This window comes from Balaenoptera borealis (genome assembly GCF_965194805.1).
Source record: "Balaenoptera borealis genome assembly, chromosome: 1".
Lineage (NCBI taxonomy): Eukaryota > Metazoa > Chordata > Mammalia > Artiodactyla > Balaenopteridae > Balaenoptera > Balaenoptera borealis.
Window position 1 is genome coordinate 97,945,028 of NC_138860.1, and position 12,428 is coordinate 97,957,455.

Sequence of the window (12,428 nt, forward strand, 5' to 3'; positions counted from 1 at the left end):
GAACCAGAAACGTTTGTGTCTCTTTCCTCACCAGGCTTCAGTGCGGCTTTGTGGAGGGGTGGGCAGAAAAGTGCTCCCAGCAGGACACCTGAGATCACAGCGGAGGGAGCACACATGTTTGAAGACCTACTGTGCTTACATATGTTATTTACCCCCCAGAAAAGCTTGGGATAAAATGGAATTCTCATTTTACAGATGAAGAAGCCTAAGCTAAGGGAAGCTAAATACCATGTACAAGATTACCCAGCCATGAAGCGGAGGAGAGGGAATCCGAACTGTGGTCTACCACACTCGATAGCCCATACTCTTTCCAATACACTGGTGCTTTACATCCTTCCACATGTGATGACACACAGAGAAGAGAATATGGCTATGGCACACTGGGGTAAATGGAGGAGGCTTCACCACCCTAGGCCACTCAAGGCTATTCCAAGGAATGAAGGCGTCATTATTTCTGGGCCTCATGCCACCCCTCTGGGACCCTGGTTAGGAAGTTCTCCAACGCACCATGCCACACTGCAAAGTGACATACGTGAATCTCATTCAGCAAGTCAGCAGTGGAACAAGTCCATCTACCATCATTCCTCCCTGAGGTCAGGAGCTTCCTCACTTGGCTGGGCCCTTTCCCAAAGCTAAAGCCATAATACAATTTGGGGACTGGTCAAGGAGATTCCTTCCAGCGGTTCTAAAGGAGTCCCTGAATTACCAGCAGGCAGGTTGTCTCAGAGGTGTGCCAGGACCGTGGACAGCACCCACCAGGCCATTCTGGGAGCCACTGCCAGGTTGCCCAGCACAGGAGCACGCTTGCTCTCTGCCCTGTAGACCCCCCAGGGAGACGAGGTCCACGTCCTCCCTGAATACTCACCTGGCAGCACCTGCTGGACCCATTCCACCAGGTGACTGTTCACATCTCCTGAACGGTAGCTTTCTCAAAGAGCACTCCTGACCTGGAGTTGGATTTAAAACCACAGAGCCCAGAAGTCTTATAATTAAAGAGAAAATGCAACCAGCAGGAATTTGGGGTGGGGACCAACAGATCCTATTTGCAAGTGAAATAATAGGTGGCAAAGCAGTGGTGCAAAGAATCCAATGGAAGTTCTAATTAAACCAGTAATTAAATTAGAAATGATGGAACACGTCGAGAGGCAACTTGTTATCTTCAAATGAACTGTGCGCAGGCCCTGGAAGACAGAGTGGCAGCGCAGTGGGTCAAATGCAGCTGATGCGATGACCCCGGGGCCTGGGAGCTGGGGTGTCACTTCCCCTGGCCCCACTCGCCCCACCCTCACTCCACAGGAGGCCTCAGAGCAAAAGCGCTTTCGGTCTCTACTCCCAAGTTGGGGGCTCAGGCTGCCCAGGCCTCACCTGACCCAAAATTATTCTCTAACAATATATATCTGGTTTTAAATGTGAGAATAATTTGGTACAGTAATCCATCTTGCATCTGAGTTTATGTTCTCACATGTGAGTTTTCTGTACACAGTGAATATCTAATTATATTTTTCTTAAATAACTGGATTTATCCAGAGATGAACCATGTTTTAATTTTTAAAATTACTCATGGGGGATGGTGATCTCTGCGTCTTACTCTTCTGCCATGTTCTCCTCTACTTTTACTCATGGGGGATGGGAGATGGGGGGAGAGAATTACCCAAAGGCTGTATCTCCTCAAAATGGCTGTCTGTGGAGTAAGGGTTCCTGGGAAGACCTCTTTGTCTGCTGGGCATGGAGGAGATGCTTACATTCTAACTATCCACCCTCACTTTCAGAAACTTCCCCATGGTGATCAAAGGTGGTTTGAAGATGCCAGGCAGGCTAGGACAGTATGGGCCTATTCCTCCAGGTGATTTCTCAGAGAGAGAGAAGAGATGGAGAGCCAGGAGGATGCCAAGTTTCCCAGAACAGCCAAGGATGCAAGTGGTGGAGCCCCAAGGATAAAGAGAGTGGGCTCCACAGGACAGGACCAGGAAGCAAGCAACATCCCTCTGGGCAGCCCATGCTGCAGCTGCTGTAAATAACCTTGAAGTGTTAGCAGTTTTGCTCTGGGGTCTGGGACCTCACCAGAAACTGCTGCAGGTCCCTAGCACATTGTGTCCAGCAGAGAAACCTGACACATCAGAGCTCCCACCAGCGACTGGCTGTCCTTGATTCTGCAGACACAGAAATCCTCAGGGCAACCTCCAATCTGCTCTGACTCTTCCCTCACTGCTCCCAGAACCAACCCCAGACTTGGACAAACTTTAAGGGAATGAGGTCAGGGGTGGTAGAGGTCAGGAAGAGAAAGATGGACAGGACAGTAAAGCACCAAGATGGAGCCTGGGATGTTCTTCTGGATTCCAATCTACCTGGAACCACATACTGTATTCCTCAAAGCTTAGAAACTGAGATATGTTCATTCTCTACCAATTTCCCATTAGTAGAGGCTCATACCCCCTTCTCAGGGCACCAGCTTAAAGAACCAAATTCACAGGTTTAGACAAGCTCATTTGTGTAAATGCCTAGGTTGTCAGCAACATTTATTAAGAACTTATTACAGAGACACATCACATAGACATCAAGAGCATGAAGTCTGGAATCTGACAGACCTGAGTTCAAATTCTCAGGTGCCATTCACTACTGTGTGACCTTGAGCAAATTATTTAACCTCTCTGAACCTCAAGTCCCACATCTGTAAACTGCTGAGAGCAATAATATGCCTCCTGGGACTGTAACGAAGGTTAAACGAGATAGTGTATGAATAAAGCACTTAGCACAAGCCTCAATAAAAACCTGGATATTATTACTGTGTGCCAAGCACCGAGTGAGCTGCTGGAACCCAGCACCTGCCCCTCCTAGAAGCAGGCCAAGTAGGCATTTCCCCACAGATCACCATCCCACCTGCGTTCAGGGCAGTGCACTAACACAGATTTACCTGTGGTACTGTGCTTCTGACCTCTGGAAGCCTCAGTCAGGAGAGGGCTGCTATAAAAGGACTTTGTACGGGCTAACAGAGTTTTTCCATCCTGGTGCTCCAGATATTTTGTTGTGAGGACTTCTTGCAGCCCAGCCTGAGAGCAAGCAATAACTCAGACCTGGTTTTCAGGAAAAAAAAAGAAACAAAAACGAAATCCATCTTCCTTTTAAACCGTTCTGCTGCTTATCTTAGCAGCTTTGAAGGGATTAATGATGAATTGTCCTGCTGCAGCAAACCTGGATGGGAAGGAGCACAGGGAAGGGATGCTGCACAGGCAGAAGGAACTTGCTTCTTAGGAATCCTCCCATCTCTGTATTTATCATCCTTGGAATTTGCTCCCAGATCCAATTGGGAGGGCAGTGATTCCAGGGTTCATGTACCACCCCCCCCACCCCCCCATCCAGCCACCCCCCCCACACACACACATGCACATTTCCAGAAGCAGACTGGAGTCCCCTGGGTCAGCATGGCTTCTTTCTTGCTGCCCTGGGGATCCCCATATTTCCTTTGCTCTTAAGGTGCACACCTCTTGGCTCAGCACCAGGTCTAGACATATTACAGGAGGGAGCCAGTGGCCCAGGATCTTTCAGGAAAGGCAGGAGATATAAAGGCAGGAGATATACTCCTTTCCTCTCCAGGAAGGCCAGCCTAGCCTCTCCTGGACTGTTCTTCTGCAGCTCCCAACTCCATTATGGACAGGACAGGTGGGGAGGGGGATGGCAAGACCTGATCAAAGAGCAGGGACCCCTGAAGTTTAGCGAGTGCTGCAACTTGGGTGTAGGCCACAGCCATGAACAATCCTCAGGAGTCAAAGTCTGTGCTAGAGTCTCACCCTGAAGCAGCTGCAGGCAACCAAGGGCATCCAGCAGACCCAGCACAGCCCCTCTCACCCCCCACCTTCCACTCCATCCCCCATAGCACTGCTCTTACTCAGGCTTCCCCACTCAGGGTCTCCCAGGGGAGACCTGAGGGTTGGAAATAGGTCAGTTTGAAGCTGAGTTATGCGTCCTTCTTAACCACATGGAAAGCCCTGACACTTTCATTTGTCTCCATGCCCCCTCTCACACCAAGAAACAAGGACAGGAAGAGAAAGAATTACTTCTGATTAAGGCCCACAAGGAAAGGGGTGGGGAACTAACATTTAACGAGCATCTGCTACATGTCTAGCACTGGTCTCAAAAATAAGCCTGCAGAAAAGGTACCACTGGCATCCCTGCTTCACAGCTGAGGAAACCAAGGCTCGGGAGGTAAAGGGACTTGCCCAAGGTCACCCCATGCTGGCACATGGCAGAGCACTGGACCAAGTTCTCACTGAAATCACAGGGCCCCCCCGCCAAGCCTCTCCTCCAACACCCCCCCCCAACCCGGCCCTGCTCACTTTCCCCATGGGGTCAGAGCTCCAGGACCCTTGCCCAGCAGCCAGGCGCCCTGAGCTCTGCTTAGCTCATTCTGGAAACTTGCTCACCTTTGGTCAGTGACTCCAAAACACTGAGAGCTTGGGTCACTGCCACTCACAAGTCCTGGTAAAGAACTCCATTCAACTCACAAACAGCTGACACATGACTCTGTGTGTGACTCAGGCCCAACTCCAATCAGAGCTGGTGGGCACAATTTGCCTTCTACACTGAGTCACCCTCCAGGCTGATATGCAGGGATTTGCTGAAATTCACCACCTACTTAGCCACAGCTGCTCTATTAGACAAAAAGCCAGCAGAGGAGCTGAGCCTCTCATGGTCCCCGTGGATGAGCCATGGCCAAGGACAAGCAGGTGTGACCTCAAAGCTCTTCCTGCCCAGGTGATGGGTCCACCTCACCAGACCATGGGATAATGCAAGCACAGCATGAGGCGGAAGAAGCCCTCTGGTTAACCTCTACACACTCTGGCCTTGTTCTTCAGACATCAGTCGATAGGTCCAGCACAGCATAACTAAAGTTTTGGTTGAATTTTGGGGCGAGCCATTACAGGATTTTCTTAGTTCCTGAAAGTTCCTGTTAACAGGCAGGGGCAGTGCCCTCAAAAGAATCTTCCTCCTCTACACCACTGACTTCTCTCCCCAACCCAACCCCACCTGCCTCATACTCACAGCGGAATTGCCCCAAAGGTAGCTCTGGTTAGAAATTTCCTAATCCAAAGGGTCCGTTAAATTTTTTCTCAAAGAACGAAAGAGGGGTGGGAACAAATTTTTTTTAACTCCGCGTCACAGCGACTGGGTCCTGTAAGGTGAATGGCCTCGGGATTTCTGAACACTTGCAGCCCTGACAGGGCTGTTTGAGCTTTAAAAGGACAGAGCAGGAGACCGCGCCCCTGCGGGAGCGATCCTCCCCAGAGCACTGTGCGCTAGACACACTAGCATCGCTAGAGAGCACGGTGCGCACAGGTATAAACGTGGCAGAGGCCTCTCTCCCGAGGCGGTGCCCCCTCCAGACCTGCACCCCGCGCACGTCCCCCATCTCCGCCATTCGGTTCCCAGACGCGCTTCCCTCGAGGGAGGATGGGCGCCCCGCTAGCTCCGAATTCAGCGAGGACCAGCCCCAAGACTGGGAATTAAATATTCATCTCGCGCGTGAGCGCTCTGCTTCTCTTGCCAGTGTTACTGTCAAGGTCACGGGCCTGAAGCCGAGCGGCTGGGGCTGGGGTCTCCTGCCGCGCAGGAGCCTCCCCGAGGGAACTGCGCCCTGGGCGCGCAGCCCCAGGCGGCGATTCTGGCCGGGCCTCCTCCCCGTTCCTCCGCGGGCGCTTGCCTCTGCAGCTCTGCCCGATTACCTCCGGAGTTCTTGGGCCCTCTTAGCCCCGGAAGCTGGAGTCCGGTGTCCAACCGTGAGCTCAGCGCAGGACACCCCCGGAGCGCCCGAGAAGCGCGGGCCCCGGGGCTCCGTCGCCAGGCAACGGCGGCTGGAGTGGCGGAAGGAGCCCGGGGCCCTCGCAAGGCTGGGTCGATACCCCGGCAGCGCCGCCTCGCACCTCGGTCCTTAGGCCTCCCTGGCTGGGGCGGGGCCGGAATAGCTGAAGTTGCGGTGGCTGGTCCCATAAAGCCAGACGGGGCGCGGCCGGCGACTCACCTGTCCCGCGTGGCCGTCGCGCGGTCTCGGCCGCTGCACTCCGAGCAGCTGCGGTCCCCGACGGGTCGCGGGCGCACAGCCCCTCCCACGGGCAGTCCGAGTGTGGCGGCGACGGGCCCCGGCCAGGGCTGGGAGGGGACCCGGGGCCGCGCGCCGGCGCACGAGACTCTGCTCGCTCCTCTCGCCCTCTCCTCGCCGCTTGTCCCGGCCCGTCTCCCGCCCGCGGCGCGCTCGGGCCTCGGGGGAGCGGTCCGGGAACCCAGGTCCCGCGTCGGAGGTAGCGCGTGAGGCTGCAGGCACCGGGGCCAAGGGCCACCCTCCCTGCGCCCTGGCCGCGCCGGCTCTGCGGAGCGGAACGGAGCGGGGCGGAGCGCAGCGCGCACTGTTCCCTCGCTTTGCGAAAGGCCACCCTGGCGGCGGGGCGCCGTGACGCAGGCTTGACTCACGCACGGGCCCGCGTCAGTGCGAGACTGTGGGGCCGTGAGCGAGGCTCTGATGGACGACGCAGACAGAGGGGGGTGGGCAGGGAGAGGCAGGGGGCTGCCCCGGGAGCAGCCTCTGGAAACCCCTGGCCAAGGGACCCAGATTCTGGAGCATTACCAGGTTCTGCCCTCAAAGAGGAATGGGGGCTCCATGGCCGAAGCCCTTCTGAGCCCTGGGCCTCACTTCCTTCATCTTTCCAGGCGCATCTCTTTCGGCCTCCTGGTATGAACTCAACCCCCGCCAAAGTGGTTATTCCCCTGCCCTAGCCACTTCCACCTCCATGCCTCTCCACACTTTTCCACTCCACTGTCCTTCCCTCCTACCATTCTGCAAGACCCTTCCCTGTGCCGTTCAACTCCTCAATACATCGCTCATCTATTGAGCTCCTACTGTATGCCAGGGGCTGCAGGAGTTGCAAAGATCACTGCTCTGGGAGATGAAGGCATGGAACCTCGGGGAGAGGCAGAGTGGGGTTTACCCAGGAAGCCACAATTCAAGACAGAAGGATGGGAGGACCCTACAAGATGAGTAAAGTGAGTGAAGCTCGGAGAGTGACTGAGCTCTGGGCAGGCCTTATGGAGGAGGTGAGACAGGATCCTGGCCACAGAGGGTGGACAGGATTTCAGTGGAAAGGGGGAAGGATGACCCTTGTGGAGGGAACAGCATGGTAAGGGCAAAGGTGCAAGAGAGTGGAGAAGGTGTGCAGTTGGGATGACTGCCTGAGCTGGAGCAGGGGTGGGCTGAGCGGAGGTGCAGTTAGGGAGGTAGGAGCCATCCCTCAGGGCCTGGGAGGGCTGTGTGGGGAGTCTGGATGAATTATCTCGGCTCTAGAGGACACTAGGGGACCTTGGCGTTAGAGGCAGGTGTCTGGGAGGGATGGGAGGTGGAGGCTGTATCAGTTGCTCTACTGAAAGGCAGTAAGACCATTGTCATGAATTCTGAAGGCTCTGAGATTTTACCCTTGCGTCTAACACCTGGGCCAGAGACAAAGGACTCCTGGGCCAGAGACAAAGGACTTTCGTACTCATAGTACAGCAGGTAGCATGAGCTTAGCATTCAAATCAGTTTCTCTAACCCAAGTCCCATGGGAGGGATGTGCGGCTGGGCCCAGGTGATACTGCACATGCTGAGGAGCTCCAAGCTTAGGAAACCCCAGTCTTTTTATAATGCAAGCAAACCTGCCAACCTTTGCTCCTGAGGGAGACATTATCTTTATTATACTGGACAGCAAATATACCTGGCCTCTACTGGGGGAGACCCTATCTCTGTCTTTCAAGGCTGTTTGCCATGCAAACCTCCTCAAAAAGATAGTCTGGAACAAAAAGCCATCAATGCCTCTACCCATGAGACTTGTGGAAACTTGAGTCACCCATGGAGAATTATCTTCTGATAGACACTTATCTCTTCACTCAACCACTACTTAGTGTTAGCCTGGTGTTTGCCTACACTGTTTTAGGCCCTGAGGATAACAAGACAGATAATGATCCCTGCCCTTGTGGAGCTTCCACTCTGGTGGATCCAGCCAGCAATGCAGAGTGGGGTGGAGGGGCATGGCAGGCAGTAGCAAGTGATACAGGAGGCTTGACAGACGTAAACCAAACGGAACGTGATGACTGACCCTGTGTAGGAGGGAGAAAAAGGAAAGAACCCAAGATAGGTGGTTATAAGGCAGGGAACTTGAAGGTGGTGCAGTGAGGAGAAAGGGGAAGGACTTTGGACTCATACAGACCTAACTTTTCATCCTGACTACCATTTACTAGAAACCTTGAGGAAGTTATGTAACCTCTCTGAGCCTCAGTTTCCACATCTGCAAAATGGGTAACACATACTCCGTAAAGTTATTATGGTGATCAGAGGAGATGATTCTTTTAAAACATCTGGTATCACATCTGATATCACCTGCTTAATAAATTACTGTTATTACTGATATTATTGGGTAATTGTATTGTTGTTAACCAAGGTAAGGAATCTAGAAAGAGGAGCAGATTTGGGGAGCATTGGGGAAGAAAGTAATGAGATAATGGATTTGAGGCATATTGAGAATGAAGCATCCGGGGATATCAAGACATAAGCAGGTGTCCTTGCCTCTCTGCCTTTGTATCACGTCTACCCAGTAAAACCCCAAACTTGAATGAACTCAATACTTGGTTTCTCTAGACCAAGTTCTCTAGAGAAAAACACACTATGGGGGTACATGGGTCTCCCTCTGACTTCATGGTTTCCAACCTCAGGTGGGCTGCTCCTGCTGCCTGATGACCTTCCTATGACCCCCTGGTCGACTTACTTCCCTACTCTGATGAAGGTCACTCCAACCCTCTCCACGGTCCTTGAACACCCACCCTGCTCAATACCCTAACCCTAACCCTTTCTTACTCCCTCACAAAATCTATCACTAAATCCTGGAGATTTTACCTCCTAAGTACCTCTAGAATCTGGCCAGTTCTAAACAGTTCAACTCTCACAATCGCCTCCTGACTCAGACTTCACTCTCGTCACCTTTTCTCCATGTAGCAGCGAGCGTGATCTTTTAGAAGCACAGCTATGCTCACACCCTTCTCCAGCTCGCACACTTTTGCCCACATCTTTAACATGTCCTTCAAGGCCCTCGTCATCTCCAGCCTCATTTCACACCCCTCTCCCCTCAGCCTTCCCTGCAGCCCACTACCTACACGACCTTCTCAGCTCTCCTGCTCACCCACTCCTTCCTGACTCAGTCTTCAGTCCCTGTGCCCTCTCTGCCCCAAGCTGCTACGTCCCACTCCTCTTCCCCCGTTCCCCATCCACTCCCCCACAGAGTTCACCTCAAATCCTACTTCTTCATGCCTCCCCTGACCTGGAGAAGAATTCGGTCCACTTCCCAGGTAGACATGGCTTCTCCTTTGTGGCCCTCATCATGATTGTAACTGAGGACTTAGTGGTGTGACTGGGGGCTGAGTGACGGTCTCCTTGGCTGGGGTGTAAGCTTCATGGGGCAGAGACCATCTTCAACACAGAGAAGACACTCCATAAAAATTTGCTGAAAAAATAAAGTGTGGTTAGAAATATGGGCATAAAGTCCAGGAAAGAGGGTAGAGATGCAGACTGGGGAGTCATAAGCATAAAAGGGGTCGTTAAGCGGAGGAAAAGATGGCAGAGGAAGTACATAGAAGACGGTCAAGAAGATAGAATTTTGGGGATGCAGGGCAGTGGTCACTTCTAAGGGGCAGGAGAAGCAAGAAGGGTCAAGAAAGAAGACAGAGAGGAGGAGTCAAGAGGTGAGAGGACAACGTCTATCACAGAAGAAAGACATCTGAGCCTAAAAACTTGGTCCCTGCAGTCGAGGTGCCAGCATTCATAGTTCACCCCATTATGACTAGCTTGGGAACTCTCAGGGCCGAGCCTCCTCATCTGTGAAATGGGGAGAATAATAGTACCCCTTCATAGGATATTGAGTGTTAAATGAGATTTTTTTCCCCAAGTAACACGTTTCTAAGAGCAGCCTGGGCCATAGGAGGACTCAGTACATGTAACTGCTGCTGTGTTGATGATGATGATGATGGTGATGATGGTGTGATGATACACAGTGAGGAGCTGGGCCAGGGGCTTGGAAGGGGGGCTTCAGGCCAGATCTCTTTGTGCTGGGGTCCCATGCAGATGCAACAGCGCCTGGAGCTCTGCCTTGCAAACCAGGCCATCCAGGAGGTCACCTGTCCAAACGAGTCATGTGTTGAGGGAGCAGCGAGAACCTGAATGGGGAAGGGATTTCCCTGGGCAAAGTCAGGACATGCAGGCAGCTGTCCCTCCTCTCCTGCCTCACCTGGTGCCAACCTTGGAGGACGTCAGCCCTTCATATAGCTCTGAGCACACCTGCTCCTGTCTACAGGCAGTGATCTGGTCTTCAAATCCAATGACATCATATCTGGGGAGAGCTAGTCCATGTCGGGCACTGTACTAAACTCAGTAGCTCGTGGCTGAATTCAGAGGCAGGTTTTATACAGCCAGTCAAGGACAACTTGGAAGGTGTTAGGAGCTAAACAACTTTCCTCTGCCTAGGCCAGAGCCTAACGAAAGCCCCAAAGCAGCCCCAGATGGGAGAAGACAACTATGAAATTCATCTTATGTCCGTAAGAGGAAGCAAATGTTTCCTGAAGCAGTGAAAAAGGGACTTTGTTAGCACCTAGGGGTCTGTGTTGAGTTCAGTTTTTGCTCTGAGTATTATGTTGTTTGGAAAAGGGAACAGGAGTCTATCTCTTCCCCCCCAACCCCCTCTCTCTCTGCTTGGGCATGTGCAATATATATATGATTCATGTAAGAATCTTTGTAGAAACGGCACAGATGATTTCATTCCCTTTTACACTTCTGTTTCATGTTTCTTCTCAAAATCCATCCTTCTCAATTCCATCAGAGTTTATATGAAAAATAACTGGAGTTTTATTTTATTTTAAGCTATAAATATGAAGCAGCCATGTGAAATGCTGCTAAAGCAGCTAATGTTAAGTTTGAGCTGCACTAATAGAATTATCATTTTCAGATGAAAGGATGGATATAACCAGTCTATCTAGTTTCCTCTCTGGAGCTAGAGGACCACTCTAAAGAAATAGAGAGCAACCATTCCTCCTCAGCTTGTGAAGGAATTTACCATGTCCCCAGCCTCACAGACCTAGGTCTGGATCCAGCCAGGCCATTTAGAAGCTGTGGGCTTAGGGGGGACAAGTGAGAAATAAAGCCAGAAGGCAAGTTGGATTTGCTAATGTGAAGGCCTGACATGCCAGGACAAAAAAGCCTCTACTTATTTCAGAAGGTAATAGGGAGCCACTGAAAGTTTTACAGCATGATAGTGACATTATAGGGATGACTTCCTATCTAGACTTAAATGGGAGGTGGCAACCCCAGAGCCCTTCAGAGGCATCACTGCTTCCTGAAAGGAGACTGCAATTTCTATTCCCAGGTCCCACCTCACAGCAGCTCTGAGAGTCTCTTCGTTCTTGACCTTAACTCCCCAGGCTGTAAAGTGGAAGCCTCACTTCCGGGCCTGAGAGAACCCCAGAGGTGAGTAGGGTTGGGGAAATATGAGGAGAGAGAGAGAGGCAGCGAGAGGTCAGAGGCCCAGGAGGACCAAGGGGACCTCCAGACTTTTTCCTGCACCTCTACCTCATTTTCCCCACGTGTGACTCAGGTGAGCCTGTGAACCACTTGGTTCCTCACGTTCCCCCCCCACTTCCCCCGGCATCAGCATCGCGAGGTGGTCACGTGCAGTGCTGGAGGAGAGGAATGGACAGCTCTTCACAGGAGCAAGAGGCGCCATGCAAAGGCAGACCAGGCCCCACTGCCCAGCTCCAAAGGCAGCCCGACCTTCTGCTTATTGGGACTCAGTGGCCTAGAATGCTGGCCCCGGGGCATCTGACTCCATAGGGCCCTTATCAAGCACGGTGGGTGCCCCGACTAAACACACCCCTGCGTAAACATCCAAAACACAAATCAAAACCCACCTGTGGGATGAGCGATTCTAAAGGACCCTTCACGTGACAAAAGGACTTGCCTTGTTCTCTTTCTCTGAGACAGTGTTATGTATACAGTCAGATAAACTCAGGTTCCATCCAACACTGCCTTGCCAGGTGACCTTTGACAAATCGCTTAATATCTCTGACCTTCAGATTCTTTATCTGGAAAATAGAAATAATGTGTTCTCTAACCTCATGGGGTCGTTGTAAGGATTAAATGAGATAAAACCCTGTGTAAACTCAAGGCATATTCCCACTGTTGCTCTTAAGATGTGCCCAATGCTACTCTAAGCATCTTACACCTATTAACTCATTGAATGATTAAATAGCCATTTATCCTGGAAGTTTTAAAATATAATGTGCTTTCTTTCCTTAAAAGCTGAAAACTTCATTTAAAAAATAACTCAGAACTAAAAAACTTAAACAATATAATTCAGTAAGCGATTGTTTGC

At 51.7% G+C, this 12,428-nt stretch overlaps 1 protein-coding gene across 1 annotated transcript in view; it reads right to left on the reverse strand.

Annotated features, from left to right (window-relative positions):
- SLC6A17 (solute carrier family 6 member 17) overlaps window positions 1-6,410 on the reverse strand; it is a 50,976-nt gene extending 44,566 nt beyond the window's left edge. Inside the window, exon 1 of the mRNA XM_082366360.1 lies at window positions 6,014-6,410. The gene's annotated coding sequence lies outside the window, so the exon portion shown is untranslated. The remainder of the gene's footprint in view (window positions 1-6,013) is intronic.
- Window positions 6,411-12,428: the final 6,018 nt, after the last annotated feature.